Source organism: Ammodytes marinus (genome assembly GCF_949987685.1).
Source record: "Ammodytes marinus genome assembly, chromosome: 10".
NCBI lineage: Eukaryota > Metazoa > Chordata > Actinopteri > Uranoscopiformes > Ammodytidae > Ammodytes > Ammodytes marinus.
In genome coordinates, this window is record NC_137214.1 from 20,849,397 (window position 1) to 20,858,021 (window position 8,625).

Below are 8,625 nucleotides of genomic sequence, written 5' to 3' on the forward strand. Positions count from 1 at the left end.
CTGCGCTCCCCAATATGTAATAGGGTAAGGTGCTGGGGTCAATGTGTAGTGAGGTAGTCTCCCGTAAACCTGCAAGCTTTTCTTTAGTAGAAAAACCGTGAGTTGCCTGTGCATTAGGGTTTACCAGCTCAATTTAATAGTGAAATACAACACCTCTGCACCAAATCCTGTCTTAAGCTTGCAATCAGTTGTTGTAGATACTCTCTAAAATGTGTTGGTTCAGCTCTGTGGTCATTATTGGCACCTGCTTGAGTTAGTAAGGATTATTTATTATAAAGGAAGTTGTTTCTTATATTGCATTACTCATATATTCAAATAAGGCTGGAACATCTTATGAACATCTTTCAATAATAATGTTGTCCAATATAATATCGATGCTACTTTCCCCTCAAAGATGACCAAAACAGAATAGATGTTTTTCAAGAAAGCAGTAATCCTCACAATGTAGGTTTACATGAACTAAGCTGGTGTCATATATTATTTTGTTTTTCCCAACCTGACCAGACTGTCTGACCAGTGAACATTTTGTGTTCACAATATATATTCAAATATAAGAGACAGAGTCCAGCCTGCATAACAACGCTTTTCCAAATAATTGGTTTGTTTTAGCCTTCGTAATGGATGGGTGGGGTGGACCACAAAGTAAAATACAAAGAGCTCCAGAAAGCTGAGGCAATAACAGGAAAAGTGTTTGAATGTCAGTTTCCCTGTGACTGACAGCTTAGTTGACACTATCTGATTTATGTGGTTGCTCCCACCGTCTGGCCAGCTAAAACACACAGCGAGATTTCTTCGCGTCTAACTGGCCGAGGTCATTCCAGGTCAGGTAACAAATGTTTACACCTGCCAACTAAAGACGTGTTTTAATGTTAACATCTGTTAGTGTCAGTGAGCTGGTTTTACATGTTATATTGGCTCTGTGAATATGGCCTGAAGGTTTTACTGAGAGATGCCTCCATCACACTAGTTACATATTTGTAACATACAAACACACAAAATAAATTACACAATGAACATTGTTATTTATTGTTAATGATATAGTGTCCAGCCAGAAATACTAATTTCTCATTGGCTAGAGTGTCAATATTATCTTTTGATAACTGAACAGCATGAAATACAGACTCTGCCAAATTGTTCATTCTACAATATTTCTTAATCAAGTCTTAAAATCCTGAACCAATTTAGAAATCATTTAAAAAAATGGGTTTTGTAAGTTTCCCATTATTGTCAGCCTTGCTGTCCTTTTGTCAATACCTTTGGGGGGCGCCAAAGTCAGGCATTTTCATATCTTCAAATGACCACTTCATTAATTGATAATACTTAAGTACTGAAAAAGTTTTTTTAATAACTCCAGTGGCACTAAATGTATGCATTTGTTTTAGGTTGTGAAAATGCTTATTTTTATTCTAAGATTTACCTAAATCAACTTGACTCAAGTTCTACTAACTAGGTTTATGTCCAGTGATAATACTTCAAATGTGTAAATACATTTTAAATTATTCCTACACCATTCCACTTTGGCAATGTCAGTTTGGTTAACCACAGATGGTAGGCATAAGGTCCTAACTGCATTACAGACATGATAGTAGGAGGAGGAGTTAAGACTTTCATTTGGACCATCTGGATGGTGGATTAGACACCATTGAGCTTCCCTTCAGTAAGCAGTTTTTGAAAAAAATCTTTATTGATTGGAACAAAAGTCAAACACAGCAACATATGCTCTAGTCAAATACTCTCACGTGGCGGAAGTAAGACACACGTTTTAAAATGACCAGATGTGAATATATTATTTGGGTGAGCCTTTAGTGGAAATGTGAATATACACATTCATGGTGTTAGCAGGTCACTGGTTATTTTAATGGCTTTGGGCTTCACTTAAGTGTTGACTACAAGACACACGGTGCACTGTTATTTCAGAAGTGGCCCCCGATTTGAACTCTCCTGAGGTAAACATATGTGGAAAGAGTTGCGTCTCCCAACAGATAGCATCTTATCGGCTGTAGTCAAAACAAGCCACAACAAGGGTTAAAAACCAAGGTTGAACGAGAAAGTGTGAGATGTTATTCACCATAGCACACTACTATTTCACCACGTGTAGAGCACATATCTCCTCTCAACATGTCATGGCACTGCCTTGACTTTGGGCATTAAAAGATGGCGCTGCACGAGTGGCTGCAAGTCACAACAACTCCTGTTAACTCATGTTATGCCACTGTTGGCCTATCGGTTTCTCTGGTGGTGCTTTGACAATCACTAGAGGCACATGTATGGCCCTTAAGAGCTTCACTGTATGCCTACCACTGTTTTAGCTCTATCCTTTCATTTCATTTAGTCAGTTTCCATATGAAGGTGTTTATTTTTAGAAAATGTTTTTGAGGTGAGGTGATTCCATACAATAATCTAGCAATTCCGAATTATTTCTTTTATAAACAGGGAAAAAGCATGTAATTACTGGCACCCTATCAGCTCAGATGGAAAGGCTCTGGGAAACAATTGCATAGTAAGTCAGAGGTTTGTCTTAGAGAGATATTGCCGAGTTCCACCGTGGATTGTATGGTTTCATTTTGACACAGATTTTCCAACAGCGCTGTCCCTATGATGACGACAGAGCTTTGTTCGCTCCACTGTGTGGTAGTCCATTTCACCCACATGAGCTCATATTTCACCTTCAGCTGCAGAAAATGATTCCAAGCTGGTAAATCTTGGAATAGTTGTTTTGCAGCATGACATTAAATATGGAACTGAGCTGGGCGTACACTCTAAAAAGTGTATTTTTGAAAAGTTGAAGTAACGCACTGTTTTGAATAAGTCTGACTCAGTTTTCTGCTTTAGCGATGGCAACGTACTTTTGTGGATTACATCAAATTGAAATTGTACTGTACTACATAGACCTGACATTGACTTGCTTTTCTTATGCAAATGAAAGCGCTTCAATTAGGTTTTCCTGTCTAACGTCATGACGTGGACGTTTACGTCAACGTCTTTTTCAGCTAAAATTTTCCTGTGAAGCCGCCATGTTTTCTCCTCGCACTCGTCTCGCACACGGTCACGGCGCCCCAACAAAACGGTAAGTTTAATACAGACAAAGTAATGTTTTACAAATGAAATGTTAATTGTCGGATAATAAATGTTCTGCCTGTAATGGTTACAGTGTTTCGTCTTAAGGTTAACTAAGCTAAACTGAGCCGGACCAGCAAAGTCATGCTGTGTCCTTCAGGTTAGCTTATCATTTTCGATTAATTTATCTGATTCTGTGAGAAATTGTTGGCCATTTGTTCAAACCACTTGTGTGTAAAACTTCCCGTGGCATTTAAAGGTGATAGTTTGGCTGTTAACTGGTCAGTAATTAATTGCATTTTGCCAGCGGACACATGTAGAGTGAACGGTTAGTAATTTGCGCGCGGTGCTGAGTGCTCTGCTCTCCGGGTTAGCATGCTGTGTAGGCTACTGGTAAGGCCAGATACATTTACATTTCTTTACCACCGAGCTGCGTGCGCCTGTTGTTCAGTACACCGTGTGTGTGTGTGTGTGTGTGTGTGTGTGTGTGTGTGTGTGTGTGTGTGTGTGTGTGTGTGCGCGCGTGTGTGTGTGTGTGTGTGTGTGTGTGTGTTACTGCCGTCACCGCATCCGCTATCAACGTTTTTAGTATGAATACTCACGCAGCACCAATGAGAGTCGCATGTCGTTCTGATGAAAGCACGGAGGTGAGTCCGGCTGCTAAATAAACAACACCACTACTATTATATTAGTTTGCTAGCGGACAGGTAAAATAAACTGAACTGCGCCCGCGTGTCTGTTTGGGCCATTCGTTCCTGCGTGTGTGTCATGTAGTTCTCGTGACAACCAAATACTCAACCTAACTGTGAAACGCAGTGATAACTGCCTCTGTGGCTTGTTTGACATGGAGGCAGCAGCGGTGAAACCCCATAGTTATACGTTTCTCGGTGGTTAAAGCATTCACCAGTCCAGCTCATATTAGTTTGCTATATCGCAGCAGACTGTTTTCTCCTTCTATACCACATTTGGCTTAACATTGAAATGAAACGCCACTCCCTTAGTTAATATTAATGCATGTTTAATTTTCTTTTCATGATTCTTTCCCTGATTGGTGGTGGTTACTTCAGGCCGGGACACAAATAATTGAACTACCCAAAGGTAAGTTAAACTGCAGTATTGAGTGCTAAATACAGTGCTATTTATAAGGCTTCAATGTGGCTGTGTGTAGCCACATTCAGTTTACCGCACCCTGCCAATGGCATGTCTTTTTTTATGTCAGGCAAATTGTTTTTCCAGTTCAGCCACAGTCCTTTTTAAAGCCATTTGTAGCCCTCATTATAAAAGTGTCAGAAGGATTAAACAGTGTGAAAATGAAAACTCATGTTGGGGAGGTGATAGTCTCGCAAAGCCAGACCAAACTACAGCAAGTAGTATGGTCTGGAAGCATGCCGTTTAGAGCCGTCTATTCGGGGGGGAAACTGGGCTGGCCTGTTTTTATTTCTTTAAACCAATCACAATCATCTACGGCGGGGCTAGCCCCGGGAAGCAGCCAATGGAGGCGTAGCGTTGTTAGCCGACGCCAGCGCTTAGACGCTGGCGGAAACGGTTCAGCCAGACTAGGGAGGTGATGATAAGAAAAATGTAGTCAGGTGACACAGCTTTGTTGTGACAAATGGCCATAAAAAGCTTATAGCCACTTTCAAAACAGTGGCAAAGTGCTGTAGAGCATAATAACACATTTAATACTGAGATTGTATACAGAGTGAAGTAATTTGCATTTTCTTTTATTAATTCACTATTTGTTTTAGATCCATTCTGAGTTCCTGTGGTTCATGGCTGTTCCTGGGTCCATGGCCCAGTTACAGTCACTCCAGTCAGCCGATCAAAGGTGGATCAACAGGCCAAATGACGGACACTTTGGACCAGGTACATCTGGAGCATCAAACAAAACAAGTTTCCTTGGTAGCTTAGAGGGTGTCAGAGTTTCCCTATCTTTTACAGATACATAACAAGGGCAGACCATTATAGTGTCTTTAATATATGCAGCTCATGTTTCACCATCACACCATTGAGCTTACATTTATTTTCTAATGAAACTCTGGCATTACAAATGTCCATTTATTTTTAAATAAATTGTAGGATTTAAGTTTTAAGAGTGTCTTCGATTATGAAACTGATTGAATTGAAAATTAATCAATATCATGTTGTCCTAGACTGACGACATTCTTCTTCGGAGGGAGTGTGTACCGAAAGCCTTCATCATCTGCCTCGGAGAGGATGCAGATGACTTGATCAAGGAATATCCGGTAAGCTTCAACAGTTACACTTTTATGCAGGTTGAACAGGTGTTATAAAGTTTGGTCTACTTACGAGCGTAGTTCACGTCAACCGGGTAACTTTAATCTTTCATCACTCGTCCATGGCTGTGACTCATGCCCAACGGTGACTCTGCGCGTGTGTGTGTATTAGTGTGCGCGCGCATGTTTGTCTGCAGTGCCGATACACACACACACACACACACACACACACACACACACACAGAGGGACAGACAGATTCGGCAGACTAGCTTTTATCATCCCCAAATAGTTTGTAAAATTAATAAATGCGTGTCTCCAGAACATATTTAAAAACTGTATTAGCGGGGGGAGAGAGAGAAAGGTTTTCGTTTATTGATTTTACCTAAATGGTTTTGATTTACTAACCGGTTACACATGTACACGTGCACACCCCTACTCTAGATTGCAACAAATATGCAAAACATGATTAGAAATTATTTGATGTACTGTTGTACATTCATACGATAGAGGTACTAGTATAGTGAAAAAGTAAGTCAAGGGCCCTGAAAAAAATACAGATAAAATCAAGACACAAAGTATACTTGAATTACTCATTAGAATAATTAGTGCATTTTCACAAAAATGGACTCAAGACTAATGCCAGTGATATTATTGTACCATACAAGGTTCATAGTTAGTTACTGCATACAAGTGCAAATTGATGACAGTGATGTTTTGTGTCATGTACTGTAGGACTCTGGAGCAGCTCGCCATTGCAGAGTTTGTCTTTCGAAAGCATGGGGAAGGACCGCAGGAGCCACCTGAAAACATGGGCCTCTTCATCGAGGGTGTGGAGGTTTTGCATGGACTGACCTGAACCTAGCTTTTCCAGCACCCCTTTCTTTCACTTTTGAGGTGCTCCAGAAAATCATCATGCATCTCAAGCAACATAAGATGTCCCCCAAAGTCTAAAATCTGTATGGCAGACTTGAAAACAGTGACTACACATGAGAGACAAATATTCTTCAAACCACAAGGTGATATACACACATTTTGTCACACGTTTTTGGAAGAGCAGGTGAAAGGTTCCATTTTTGTTTCGATATGGTCCAAAAAGAACAAAACACACTGGCTGTAGAGCAGAATCTATGTTTAGCACGCACAAGAATACATAACTTTGGTGTTTTTGATGGTTTTATGCATTACTATGCACAGAGTTTGTCAGATTTAAAACTGTAAAATAAGTTCCTTTTTATATTTACAGAAATCTCAATATTTATTATCACTTATAAGTAAAACCATTTTTGGAATAATTTTTCAAACTTATTTTTAAATATTAGGTGAAATGTTGAGATGGTATCATATTGACTTGGAGGATTTTTATAACTTTAACTGGCGGCTGCCAGAAACAAGGAAAAAAGGACAACTTGCATTACACACCGTGTTTGTCTGATTTAAAACTGTAAAAAAAGAAAAAAACCTGTGAGTCATTACATTGAGAAACTATCAATATTTCAGCTTAGTATAAACATATTTGGATTTACTTTTTCAAACATATTTCAAAATTAAAGGTGAAATGGTGATAGTATATTTATAATGACTTACAAGATCTTTTTTATTTTTATTTTTATTTTTTTAAAGGTGAAGTCACCGATTCCTGAGACTGCTTGTAGTCCTAATCACTTTCTCAAAAATCTGTAAATATATCCTCACGATCTGTCAGTATTTTTGCGCTGAAAACCAATTCAGTGTCTTCCATTACACTGCTTATGCTCTGTAAACGGGCATGTGGCTCTCCGGTGGGCCCCTTTTGTTAACATACCCTTTGTTTACATACCAGTTTGCAGAGCCTAGGCTGTTTTTTTCACCACACAATTTAAAACTATGTAAAAAAAAATACCAAAAGTGATTTGACAACAAGCGGTCTCCAGAATCCCTGACTCCACCTTAAACTGACGGCTGCCAGAAACATGGAAAAGGCTTACCTGCATTACACTGGTTGTCTGGTTTAAAACTGTAAAATAATGTTTCCTTTCCCATGTTAAATTACACTGTGACTATACTGGCTATAGCTGGTTATAATGGATTCTATATTGGAAAGATATGGGAAATATGTTGCTTGCCCGACTGTTATACACTGAAATGTGTTCGAAGGTATTGGCATGTTGTTTTCTACTTTCATTCAATAAAGTATATTAAAACAAACTGATTTGAAAATGTGATTTTATTTTAGAAGCAATTTTAAGTTGAATAAACTTAAATAAATTATGTGTTACCGGTTGCCTTAATTCAATTAAGTTGGTCCAACTTCTTCTTCTTTTAGGTTCTACGGAAGCAATATTTTACTTTAGGATTAAACAAGAAATTGAGTCAGAAAACACTGAAATTTTAAGTTGTCGTCCCTTAATTTTCAGTTGGATTAATGCAAACTTTTGATTTGAAAACAAACAAACTATTAAGTTGATCTGACTTAAAACAATTGTGTAAGTGTAACTTACATTCTTTATTTCAATAAACTTAATTCAATCCTGTGTTACCGGTTGCCCTAATTCAATTAAGTTGGTTCAACTTTTTTCTTTTTAGAGTGTACAACTCAGTTACTTGTTGATTGCATTTGTGAGTAACTGTACAACAATTTACAATTTGTGAAACATTTTACAGAAAAAAAATATTAACAGAGTTTCTATTTTCTAATTTTGCTTTTCAATTTACTTTGCATCAGCTCTGCTTTAACAGTTCAAGCAGGGTGTCACACATTCTCCTTGGGCCTCTAGAATCTGAGGAGGCCTCAAAAAATAGAAACATCACAGACCTAATTTATTTTTTCAAAGGCACTTGAATATGGATCATAGAGATTGGTGAAACAGATTGCAATCTGTATAAATAGACATGAAAGAGCAATGACTCACAAACACCACGCTTACATATTTGCCTACAAAGTTTAGACTTAATGCAATTTCACAGTGTAACATCCAACCTTGGCAGAAATTATTTGAAAATGTGACTGATTTTAGCTCGGGAGGTAGACAGTATAATAGTATGAGCCTTACATGGATGTACAGAAAAAGGACCAAAAGCGGATCAAGACCTTGTTGAAGAGGTGGTCTCGGTGCGCTTCCAACCAAACTCTGGTGTTGCCCATTTGTGGTTAGATCGCTCTGTAGTCTTCCTGTATGGAAATTCTGACCAATTGCAGAGCAGTCTAGGAATTACATTATTGCTTGTACCCCAGACACATCTGACCAATGAGTGAAAAGAATGTTCTCACATGGCTTATAGCGAACCTGATGAAAACCAATGTATCAGTCTTGCATCTGGTGCGAACCAAGGAAGCGAACAAGAAGGAGCCAC

General features: G+C 38.7%; 1 long non-coding RNA gene across 1 annotated transcript; it reads left to right on the forward strand.

Annotated features, from left to right (window-relative positions):
• Positions 1 to 2,966: 2,966 nt before the first annotated feature.
• On the forward strand, positions 2,967 to 6,481 carry LOC307256353. The gene is made up of 5 exons (XR_013845062.1): positions 2,967 to 3,067; positions 4,125 to 4,155; positions 4,806 to 4,923; positions 5,211 to 5,303; positions 6,028 to 6,481. It is a non-coding gene; the product is annotated as an uncharacterized lncRNA (long non-coding RNA).
• The last annotated feature ends 2,144 nt before the right edge of the window (positions 6,482 to 8,625 follow it).